Below are 12,677 nucleotides of genomic sequence, written 5' to 3'. Positions count from 1 at the left end.
GTCTGGAGAAATGAGTACAGGGTTGAGATTCAGGCAGCCCTGAGTTGTACTACTGGTTCTGCCACTTAAACACCCTATGGCCTTGGCAAGTCACTTCACCTCTCTGTCTCAGTTTCCCTGTCTGTAAAATAGGGGCAATCCTAGTAACCTACCCACCTCACAGGGCTGCTGGAAGGATTAGTTGGTTAATGTCTGTACAGTGCTTTGATCATATCAAAACGCAGTGTATTATTATTTAAATTTCTCCCCTTGGATCCACAAGTCCTTCTCTTCTTATGTGTGTGGCTTCCTCACTGACATCACTGTCACTGTAAAGCACTGTGGAAGAGAGGGTCGCTTTTTGCCTTACATTTTCAAGAAACAAAAAGGCTACAGAGCTGATGCTCTCTGAGAACCTGAAGTGCCACTAGCCTGTTCTATAACTACCATCTGCCAGGCTGCTTAATATACCAGCATTAAATGCCCCAGGGGCTAATCTGGCCATTTGGGTACTACAGTAATGAACATCCACTTCACTGTCCATGCAGCCCTTTTGCATTCTTAGTCATTAACCTGTTAAATAGTAGCGTTATCACATTCAGCAAATGATTCTCAGAACAGATGCATGACCTGTGAAAGTTAGTTACCTGCTCCCAGAACAACAGCCTCATAGTATTAAGAACAGTCAATCATTGAGAAACGAGCGACTAGAAGATCTGATGACTGCAAAATCCCCTGCTAATAAAGAAAATAACTTGAAAGAGGCATTGAGCTGTCCCTACTGTGTTACGTTAAAGAAGTTGTCTATATAGCATTTTAAATTATACTCAGCACATTCTCAAAGCCTTAAGAGGTTTTTTTCACACTGTCTTTTCCCTGATGTACTCATCTCAAAAATGTACTAAACTGACAGGCCTCCACAACAAAAGCTACCACATCTGAGAGCCATCCAATCTGGCTTTAAAATACCCTCTTATGATAGGAGACAGAAATGTTTTTCAGCCAGGGCAGAAGTGGGTGGCAGAACCCAAGAAAACGTTTCTTAATGCTAAAGAGGCAAGGTGGGTGAGGTGATATCTTTCATCGGACCAACTTCTTAATGCTAAAGATTTTAAAGAAATCCATGAAAAGGCTGTGCAGAGACAATGTGTATATTTCAAACATTTTCATACAGGCGAGCAAATAGTGAGAATGTTTTCTGGTGGATATTTGCTGCAATTCGATAGTGGATTTTGATTTGTGTTCACACACCTTTTAGGTTTGCTTTCTGAGAGCCTTCAAGCATTGGCGTGTCACGTGTATGAATACTTGCACAAAGCAAATGTCAAGCTCAAATGCTCACAGAAAGAAAATTTCAACTTGTACATTCAACTGCAGTGTTCTCAATTTGGAATTTGCACTGTGTCAGTTAGTCAGAGCTGGATCCGTAGGTCCTGATTCTTTCCTACACACATGGGTTTAAAACCACTGTAACTCCATTTACATTAGTGGCATTACTTCTGATATATACCAGAGTGAGATCAGAATCAGACCTATACATATTTCATCCTATTTTTCCCTTCCCCCATTAGTTTTTCCTTATGCTACCATAAATATAATACATTCCTAGCAATGTTTAATAAAAGTACTTTGTCTTGCTAAGTATCAGAGGGGTAGCCATGTTAGTCTGGTTCTGTAGAAGCAGCAAAGAATCCGGTGGCACCTTATAGACTAACAGACGTTTTGCAGCATGAGCTTTCGTGGGTGAATACTATTGCACCTTCCTTCCAACATTTTCAAAAGTGGCTAAATATTCTGGGTGTCTCAACTTTTGGGTGCTCAACTTGAGACAAATTTAAAGGGGCCAGATTTTAAGAGCACATGTATGCTGCACTTTCTGAAAATCCGTCCCCTTTAAAATGTCTCAGGTAGGGTGCCAAAAAGTGAGGCACCCAAAACAAAATCACTTTTTGAACATGTAGGCCATTAGTCTCATTTTTACAGATGAGGGAAATGAGGCTCAGAGAGTCAAAGTAACTTGTCCAAGGTCACGCACAATTAGCATGTGGCAGACCCAGATCTGAATTTAGATTTCCTGATTGCCAGTCTTATGCTTTAATTACTAGACTAGGGTTCCTATAACAAAATAGTTGGTACACATGGGCCCAAATTTATTTTAACAGCAATTTTGTTGCTTGCATTTCCTTCAAGAACAAACTATTGCAAAGAGAGATGTTTGTGTCTAATAAATTAAGAATCAAATTTCACTGTTCACATGATTTGTAATATATTGGATAGTCCAAGAACCAAACTCTGAGCTTTGAGAGATGTAGGGTATATTTCTGAAGCACTCTCACCAGCTGATCAATTTCAATGCCCTGCTTTCTGAAGAAAGGAACTTCTCCTATTTGCCTTTGAAGTAATAAGCAAAATTCCTACCGATAGGAATGAAAGCAGGATTGGACCTAAAATATTAATACTGACAAAAAACAAGGCAAAGCAGAATACAAATTAATCCTGTAGATGCAACTAAAACATTTTTTCAGGAATCAGTTTGCAGTAGCTTTCCTTTAAAAAAGGTTAAGTATACGAGCAACATTTGCATTTGATGTATCTTAACCCTTGAGTCTGTTGGGATACACATGGTATATAGCAAGTAAAAAGGCACCTATTTGTGTAATTTACAGTAGAAATCCATAACGTTCATTTGTTTTTGTTTTAAAACATCCATCTATGAATAGTCATTCCGTTTTTGACAGATCAGTTCTGTTGTTCAAATAGATTTCTACTGTAGGTCAAGCAAACTCATAAGCAGAGCGATAAATTGGCATGTGTACTGGCGTCATTATAAACTGTGATTTCCTTGGGGGAAAAAATTAAAACAAGCAATTCACCTATTCTACAAAGGATTGATTTATTTGTATGAGAACAAATGAAATGACCTATTTGGGTGCACTCATATCACAACCCAGAGAAACGTTCCCCAGAATTTCTTCTCATTTAAAAGGATTTCAGATCCACAAACATTATAAAGAATGGCAGCAGCTGAAGCTGTATAGTACTGAGAGCCTTTAGAATACATCCCACTCTGATATCTCTGCGCCTGATCCAAAGCCCACGGAAGCCCACGGGTGTGTTTCTGTTGACCTCTGCGGGCTTTGGGTCAGACTCTGCGAGAACTGAAGGCGTACACCATCCCTCACGAAACACTCCGCACTTTGCAGAATCAGGCTATTATGGTATGAGATTAAAGCAATCACCATAGAATTACAAATATGCCCTAGCAAATGCTCTGTAGCATACTGGTAAAATATATGCAGTGCTTCTGTAGTGTTTTTAGCGGTAATATGCACCTCCCTGTTAATTGGTAGGTTTTTGAGCTAAGAAAGGGCAAATCGTGCATTAATGTCAAAAATCACATATGTGAAACGTCCTTCTGTAATCACGGGCTAGCAAACACATTTTTGTTATTAGCAATTACACAGAACTATGATAATTATAATATTGCCTCTACTAGTATATTTAGGGCACCATAATTTTGCCATATTAAAAACAGAAGGAAAACTATAATTATAAAAAAAATACATATAAAATATCAGTTCCCTTGCTTCATTTTTTCTACTTTAGCCCACCGACAGCTGAATCACGCTGCTGGTAGAATGAGAAATGGTGGGAGTTAAAGGGTTAAATGTTTTTTTTTTTTTAAAGATCTGGTACTGTGGCAGTGATATGGATTATCATTTAGAAGATATTTGTCAAATCTCCTTGATAACGAAAAATGGCAAAACTGAAGAATTAGACAGGACTAATAAACTGACATGGAAAGTCAACATAAGGAATCAAAATGCATTACCCTTTCTAGAGGAACAGATTTACTTGTGTATGCATGTATTTATAGAGTGCTTGGGTCAGATTCTTGTCTCTGATTTGACCTTCTGAACACTTGGGTAAATCCAGCGGCATCAGCTGAAACTCAGATGGATTCACATCAGTAACTGAGAACCGAACCTGGCTCATCGCTGTTAACCTCATTAAAAAGTTCAGCTGATATCATATACCACAAGACTGCAGCAGAACCCAAAACTGAATTATAATCAGTACAGGTGTGTATATTTCTTCACCGTCATTTTCTTCCTACCGTCATCATCATCACCCCCATTTATAAGAAATATAAACTTTTCCAAATCTTTCTGTTAAAGAATAATATTTGAAACTTCAATTTCACGAAAATGTTAATGCAAAAAGAGTAGGATTTTAGGACCAGATTTTTAAAGGTATTTAGATGCCCAACTCCCAAGGAAATACCTTGAAAAGTCATAGGTCTCCGAGCCTATGACTAAATTATCAATTCATTTAAAACTCAAGAGCAACTATTGACTGGAAAATAATGTTGTGGCCAGACTGTCGGTCAATTTGATCTCTGTTAAGTTACACTAGCTGAGGATCTGGCCCAATAACTAACCATCGCTTGAAACAATAATAAAAGAATAACCGAAAACCTAAGTGCTCCCCAAGTACGTGGCCAGAATAGTCAGTTTGGTCAATGCCAAATGAGCATTCAGCTTCCAAAGGAACAGTGAAACATCCATGATTAATTACTTTGTGCCTCTTTTTTTTTCATTTGGATTAGAATCCGACCTCCTTTCTTGCATAAGATGAGATACCATATCTATCATTACCATTGAAGAAAAGCTATAAAGCTTTAATAAATGCTATTCTTTTTAGGACTACAGCATAACAATACATTTCAGATGAGGCATACAAAGATCATTCTGCTGGCCCTTTTAAAATTTAAATTGCTAAAATGTGCAACAAAGCCCTGGTGTAAAGATGAATGGTGTGCACGGTTTCCATTCGGATAATGTATTCAATCAGTAAATGTTGCACTGGGGAATGGTATCTTTTCGTTACCTGTCCATCCCCTGCTCTCATCATTAAGAAGTTAAAATCTTGATGGCCTTATCATTTAGGACCTCATCCAAAGTCTACTGAAGTCAATGGGAGGTGCCCTTGGATCAGGCCCCTAGTACACTGCAAAAGCGTTTCTCTCTTTAGACCATCGACTTAATGCTCCCGTGACATTTGAACTCATACTTGACATTTCATTATAACATCCGTTGATTCCTATTTGATTATTGTTGCAGACAGCCATGCTCATGACTGAAAAGGTGATTAGGAAGTTAATATAATTACATTCTTCAGACCAAAATGGAGTTCCATTCCAAAATGCTAAAGGAAAGTGGCAAATGACAAAGGAAAACCTAAAAAACAGACATTTAAAAATGCTTTAGGATAAGAAAGGAGACAAAAATAGCACTCAGAATGCAAGGGGCCCTGCCATCTTAGCTATGGAGAATGACTATCATCATCCAAGAGGATCAGGAGAGGGCCAGTAACTTCCAGTCCTATAAATCTGCCTTCAACTATGGAGGAAAATGTTAGAAACAACAATGAGACAGGACAGGGCAAGGTATGGAAAGTTGTGGTCCGATTAAGTATAGGCTTCACAAAAAGAAGAACATGAGTAAGTACTTTGGAATGAAGGAACAAGCAGGAGTTGATGGGATAACGCTATGAATATAATGTATGTGGACTTCAGGAAAACTCTTGCTGCAGTGCAATGCAGCAGCCTCATCTGCAAGGCCAATAAGTAAGAAACAGAAGTTTATCAAACTTGGGGGTGCTTTGGGGCAATAGTTAGGGATGAAAGGAAGGTGGCTACAGATGCGCGAGTGCTTTGCTGAGCTACATTTTTGACAATTTATGGCCAGGGAAGCTCACATCTGACTTTGATCAAGAGTAGGCCTGCCAGCTCTAGTGTCCCCAGCAGGGTTTGCATTTCAGCCGTGAGTGAAGCAATGAGTCTTGTACATAAAGTTATATTCTTAGCATAGATCCAGAGTCACTCTACTGACAACTGCGGAGTTACACCAATGAGAAACCGGAGGGACTGAGTGGGAAGTGTCTAGTCCACTGTCTTTAGAGCAGCTCATAAATCTTTAAGATGAAAGCTGTTTTATGAAAGTAATATTGGTATCATCACTTGTGTTACACTGCTGGTAAGGTGTTCCTTTAAAAAGGTTTTTGTTTAAGATAAAATAGAGACAGACACTAAAAGAATGTTGGTGATCTCTCTAGCGAATGAAGTGTCTAGTCGTGCACTCCTGTGTGGCCAACAATTCACTGATCTGAATGGGAATTGTGCCCGGGCAAATACTGCAGCATCAGGCCCAAAGGGAATCAGTTACAAAATACAGAAATAAGGCCCCAGCACAGCAAAGCACTTAAGCACAGGCTTCATTTTAGCATACTCTTAGTTCACAGAATTTAAAGACGTGCTTGAAGTTAATAATGTGCTTAAGTGTTTTGCTAAATCCGGGATTAAATGATCAAGGCGCAACTATTTCAAATAATATTACAGAGAAGTAAGGCCGAAATTCAACAGACAATACTTAGTGGGGTACCACTGCTAAATAAGAGATGTGGGCTCAGCTAATTAGCTGCACAGCTGCTTCTTTCTCTGAAATATCTTATGTTCCTGGGCTCAACTGGAAGAGAAACGATTAACAAATTGTAAAAAAAAATTCCCAGTCTGAACTTGGTTGTATAAGAATCTGACCCTGCTCCTATTGAAATGAATGGCAAACCTCCCATGGACCTCCATGGCGCAAGATCCGACCCTAAATGATGTTTTAATTAAAAAGGAGCCATAGTCCTAGTTACTACGCATTGGCTGCGCCTTATCGTTACAAATAAAAGAGTCTATTAAAAATTGTCATTTTTTTTTGAGGGAGATTTTATTTTCTAAAGGCTGGTCTACGCACAGTTTTTGTGCCACTTTACCTATATTGGTGAAGAAACACTTCAAGAGGTACAACCCCTCAGTGTGGATGCAGTTATACTAGTATAAAAGTGCTTATATTGATATAGCGGATTCCTCTAAATTTAGATATAGTTAAAGCAGCACAAAAGCTGCATGGAGACCAGGCTTAATTTGCCTTAACAATACAGTGTTACGGCTGGATCCAAAGCTCATTTAAGTCAGTGGGAGACTTTCCATTGACTTCAGAAAGCTTTGGATCAAGTCCTTACTGCTTAAACCTACAGCTGCATGTTGACTCTCAGTTTTAGGGAAGCCGCTCTGAAAAAAAAACATCAGTTCTTGTTCTCATTAAAGAGAAAGTCCTCAGGGTGATATTTTCGAGAGGACTCAGCATCAGACTAGCTCTGCCCCCACTGAAATTAACGGTAAAACTCCCAAGGAGTTCAGTGGTAACCGCCTTAGGCTAATACTAAGCACTTTTGAAAAACCCACCCTTTTATTTGCTCCAGTTGACACAGTAAGTTAAATAATATTGATCTGATTTCTTCAAGGTGCTAGGCCGCTGCAGTTCTCATTGAGTTCGAAGGGAGCTGCAAATAGAGTTCAGCACCTTTGAAAAATCTGGCCATCTATTTTTTTCTTTTTCTTTCTTTCTCTTTTTTTTTTGGATGTGTCCCCGTCATCCCTTTACAAACTGAGTCTCCTGAGTCATCTCAGTCATTGAACACGCAGGGAATGTCCTCCTGGCTGACCTCTGTCTGCACTATGCAGAAGTACCAACAATTTTTTTTAAAAAATGCTTCATTCTAATTTTCACAGACTGCATCTCTTGGCAATGGGATGGGACATTGTGGAACTCTATTTTGGCAGCTGTGTCTTTTAAAGGTGGATGGCAAGAGTCCCTTGAAACTCCAGAAACGATGCTCCCTTGTCTCTGAATAAATAATAAGACCATCTGTCTGCATAGTAACTCTCATATTTTACCCACCCCACAGCCCCCCCATTTGGTTTAGATTCGCATTGATGCTGGTGTTTTGTGTTCTGAAGAAATTCCTTCCCCTAATGTTACAAAGAGGTTGCCAAATATTTGGAACCAGGCAGGCAGGGGGCGAGATTGCCCCCTCCCCGCGCACACTTCTACTGCAGCATCTTCTTCCTTCTCAGCTAATGCAATTGATCTTAGGAGTCTGGGGTTTCTTTAAAGACACGCAGTGCTCCTGAAAGATTTCCCAGCCATGTTTTTCTAGCATCTGGCAAAGTATTTTGAAATACGATTTGGGCACAAAAAGACAGTAAAAGCAGCTGCTGGGACACTGCAGAAGGGTGTCAGAACCGGTTTGTGGACTTCAAGAATAACTCAGCCCGGGACCGGATTCCTGACCCTCTTCAGAGAGGCAACACTTTCGTTTCTCCCTTCCCCTTCTCCTCTCTCTCCTAACTCCTTTTGCCTTTCCTGTTCTTCTGTCACTCGTTTTTACTCTGTTTCTCTCCCTGGATCGGTGCGTTCCCTGCTAAGCACACTGCGGTCTCCTCCTCCCCTCCCTGGCAGTCACACATATCCCCTGGCCCCTGAACAGACTTGCTGGACTCCCAGCTCTTGCCAGGAAGGGGCTTCAGTCATGTCATTCTATCCTGCCAACCACAGCTCCCGGCCAGAGTCACAGTGCCAGTGAAGGATGAAACTGCCCCCACGTCAGCACTGAAGTTTGAGCCACATTTTCTGCCTCTGGCACTGGCCAGCAGGGAAAAATTACAGTGCTTAATTTGTAATGAAAGAGGTGCCCAGGCTCAATTAGGTTCAGGGGCTCAAGCAATTTTTTTACTTTTATAACTGAGCTGGCAAGCCCAGCAATGGAGGGGCTATGAACTGCCACCCAGAGGTGCTAGGGGGTGGGGGAGAGCTATGAACTGCCAAGCCCAGAGGTGCCAGGGCTCAGCCCTGCTAGCACAAATTAAGCCCTGGAAAATTACCTTCCCTGCAAGGCACTGGCAAAGCAGAGCTCTCCCCCCACCCCTTTGGTAGGTACATTTCCAAGCCCTGCCTGCTCTGCGTAAAACCAGGCTGGAGCGTGTCCAGCCTGGAGGGGACAGCAAACCCGTCCTGTTAATGCCAGCGTCACTCACCCAGTGCAGGCAGCAGACAGAACCCAGCCAGGACATGGTCAATTTCCTGCCAGATCCTGCATTTGTCCAAAGGCTGGAGCAAGCCCAGGGTAAGAGGGGCAGGGGGCTCTCCCTGCCTCCTAGCAGCGCTCTTTGATCTCCCACATCTCCAGCGTAGCTGCCCAGTGCTGGGTTTACAATAGCGTCAGTGACGCCATGGAGCCGGGCCCATGCTCAGAAGGGGCCCTGGCCTCCTCTGCTTCCACCCCGCCAGCCCGCTGGGTCCCCCTCCACTTGCTCCTCTTGGCTGGCCCACTGGCCAAGGTCTCCTCTTCACCCCCTGGCCCCACCTGCCGGCTTCTCTCTGCCTCCTGGCCAGACCCCAGTGCACCTCCAGCTCCAGGCAGTCTCTGCTTTCCACCACCTTGGGGGGCCCCACCTGTCTCCCTGGAGCTGAGCTGCCTGGAACTGGTGCAGAAGCCTGGCCAGTCTCAGTCAATTGGGGGAGGGCAGTGTGGGGGGCTTGGCTGGACTCCTCCAGGCAAGTGGGTTCTGAAAGAGCCCAGCCGGTGCAGGCCCTGGCCTGGCTGATTGCGCCACTCCTGAGGGGCCAGAGCGATTCCCCGCCCTGGGACCGGCCCTGGTTGTGCTGCCGGCCGGGAGGCAGGGCATGCAGAGTGGGTCACTGGAGGGCCTGGGGCTGGGCTGTGAGGGGACGGGAAAGATCTCTGTGAGTGGGGGGGGGGTCTGTGTCGGTTGATGGGCAGTTGTGGTGATGTGCAGGGCGCTGTGCATTTGTGGCACAGTCGGGGGCGCTGGGCATAGTGAGTCTGTGGGGGCTCTGGTCCTAGGGAAACAGGGGGTGGGGGAGTTCCGGTGTTGGGCAGCATGGGCCCGCCCCAGAGGGGAAGGGGCATGCTGGCAGCACAGGGTCGGGCGGGCCATTGTGCATCTGGCAACTGCTGGTTTGTAAATAGTGCCCTTGCACTGGGCTGGGAAGAGCAGGGCCACCCCTGCCATGCCATGCCCCTGGCCAGCCCCTCACTCCGGGGACCAACCCCCCCATGCCATGCTCCATTGGCCCCAGGGGGCTCACAAATATGTTTGGTGCCAGGCCCACAAAAGGTTCATCCGGCCCTGAGCCTGCCTGGCAGATGCAACTGACACTAAAGGGGTTGGTCAGGTTGCTGCAGAGTGAACGTGGGATGGGGGGTGCTGAGAGCCATTGAACCCAACGGCAAACCCTGTGTATGATGGAAACCCCTTCAAGCCAGGGGGTGCAGCAGCCCCCCCTAATTCCAGCACCCGTGCATGAGCTGGTGTCTTCCCCCTGGGGGCCCTCCCCCTGCTCAGCCAGTCTCTGGCGCTCCCCCCCAGGAGATCGCCTCCACCTCTGCAGGAGTCAAGGCAACGTGACGTGCAGCAACTGGCCCGGGGTTTCCGAGCAGCCCAGAGAGAGAGACGCTCCCCCGAGCGCGCCCTTAAAACCGTGACCGCCCCCGCCCCCGCCCCCTGCCTCGGGCGCACTGCAGAGCCCGCCCGCCCGCGCGCCGCGCTCCTGCCCCGGGAAGCGGCCCGGGCCTGGGGCAGCCGCGCGCCAGCCGCGCTCCTCTGACGCAGCCACGCGAGAGGCCGGGCGGGAGGTGCCGCGGGAAGCCGAACCAGCGCTGCACGCCCGGTCCCTTCTCCCACCCGGCGGGGACGCCCCCTTGCTGACCCCGCCCCCCTGCAAAGTGACCCACTTCCCTTGCAGCGGGCCTGGGGCTCTGCTCTCCCCCACCCCTCCAGGACATGGCAGGGTTTGGGCTGCAGCCCAGCAATAGGTTACATAAGCGGGCACGCTCTGCTCGCAGAGCTCTGCAGTGCCCAGGCACCGGGGCACAGGCTGCAGGCTGGGACGCCCCCTTTCCCCTCCTGGGGGGGGGAGCTGGGGGTTAATTCATAGTTCCACGGGCGCCCTCGCCTGGGTTGTGCTTCGAACAAGACCAGGGCTCTGCCCCAGCCCGACTCTGGCTCAGGACACACAGCGGGCCCGGGGCACATCCGCGAACCACAGCTACTGCCCGGTGCCCTGGTTCGAGCCCCGGATTAGCAACTCACGCCGTTCGGTGCGGGAGGGCCCCAAGGACAGGCGAGCAGTCCGGGGTCACACGCGTGGGCGCGCACACTCGTGTTATGCCCCGGTGTGGGGAGGAAGGCAGATACGGCTGGATTCAGAAAGGGGGCGAGGGGTGGAGGACGGGAAGTGGCGAGCAATTTGATTTGGGCAAACGGCTCAGTTGCCGGGCTGCCGGCGGCAGAGGAAGGTATAAATAAGATCCGGACGGGCGCACCCCCCGTCCCAAGCCTGCTGCTGTAGAGGTGGGTGTGGAAGGGCGGGGGAGCGAGGCAGCCCCCCGCCCACCCACCTTCCCCCAGCACTTTGCAGCGTCTGTCACAGGGACGCTGCCCCCTTTGCACCCCCCGGCTCTGCACCGGTGGCCCCCCCGCCAGCGTCGCTGTCCCAGGTGCTGAGCTGCACAGCCCGGGCTCTGTCGCTCTCCGAGGTGCTGAACCGGGCTCTGCCTCTGCGAGCGAGCGCCGCTGTCCAAGATGCTCCCCCAGCCGCCGCTGCAATGTGCACAGGGCGGCCGGCCGGGGATGGAGGCTGCTGACCCCAGGGAAACAGAGGCGCAATTCCCCAAAGGGGAGGGGGGGATAATGCAACCGCTAACCCCTGTCCCCCCCGTGCAAAAGAGCCAGCTCCACAGCCCCTTGGGTGGAAAGGCGCCACGATCAATCCCAGGAAAACAGGGCTTTATAAACAGCTTCGCCCCCGTCCGCGGGCAGAAATACCCTGGTGTGGAGGTGACCGCTCTCCTCGCAGCCTGCAGCAGCCCTGCCCGCCCCGTGCCCGGGGCTCTAGGCAGGAGACAAGGGGCTCTGTCCGGGCGCGCTCCCTTACCTTGGCTTCTGCGGGGGCCGGTGCAGGCAGCCCGGCGGCGGGTTCTCGGCCCCTGGGCTGCGGCTCCGGCTGGGAGGGAAGGACAGTCGCTCCTGACCTCCCCAAGCCTCCTTCTTCAATGGAACCGGAGCTGTGCCCTCATCAAAGATGGCCGTCCCTTCCCACGTCAGCAGCTTTTAATAGACATCTATCAGGGGGTGGGGGGAGGAGAGGAGGGGGGAGAGGGAGGTCTGTGGGAGCCTGAGTCGTCAGAGGCTGCTGCTTGCACTGCAATCCTTTGCATTTCCCCTCCAGCGAATAACAGAGAAAACTGGCCCCAGAATTAGCTCCGCAACCATGTGATGGGCTGTGAGCATCCATGTGCAGCATGCAGCCGCTGGTGTTCTGGGGGGGGGGGGGTGTTTGCGTGTGCGGGGGGAAGGGGAGGGGCTGCTGAGCGAAGCTTTGCTTTAATCATTTTTTTGGAGGGGGAGGGCAGAGAGAGAATGCAGTAGTGATTTGTTTTCGCCAAAGGGGTGGTCCGAAGAGGGTATCCCTGTGAAGGCTCTGGTACTCCATATATGGCCAATCTACGTGGGCTGCTATTTTTGTATGTGATTTCTCCTTTTTTTTTTCCAGAGCATCATGTCAGGGGGTCTCTGTGTATTAATCTGATCATTTCCCCCCTCAAAGCAAAACCAACCAAATAACTAGATTTAAAGACATACGACATAGTTGATCATTTGGGGGAAAGCATCATCAATTAAAACAAACCCACCCCCAGCAGGGATAAAAATGCTTAATCCGTTCCAAGAGAAACAAGGTATTATTTATTATTAATTAATGGAATGATCATTTCAGAGCACATCC

At 47.6% G+C, this 12,677-nt stretch overlaps 1 protein-coding gene across 2 annotated transcripts in view; it reads right to left on the bottom strand.

The window, feature by feature from the left end:
- Positions 1–12,012, bottom strand: part of SNAP25 (synaptosome associated protein 25) — a 94,157-nt gene extending 82,145 nt beyond the window's left edge. Inside the window, exon 1 of one of the 2 annotated variants that reach the window (XM_039532865.1) lies at positions 11,829–12,012. The gene's annotated coding sequence lies outside the window, so the exon portion shown is untranslated. The remainder of the gene's footprint in view (positions 1–11,828) is intronic. The other variant, XM_039532863.1, reaches the window with a different exon arrangement.
- Positions 12,013–12,677: the final 665 nt, after the last annotated feature.

Source organism: Mauremys reevesii, linkage group 3 (genome assembly GCF_016161935.1).
Source record: "Mauremys reevesii isolate NIE-2019 linkage group 3, ASM1616193v1, whole genome shotgun sequence".
Taxonomy (NCBI): Eukaryota; Metazoa; Chordata; order Testudines; family Geoemydidae; genus Mauremys; species Mauremys reevesii.
This window is presented reverse-complemented; position numbering and strand designations above follow the sequence as displayed.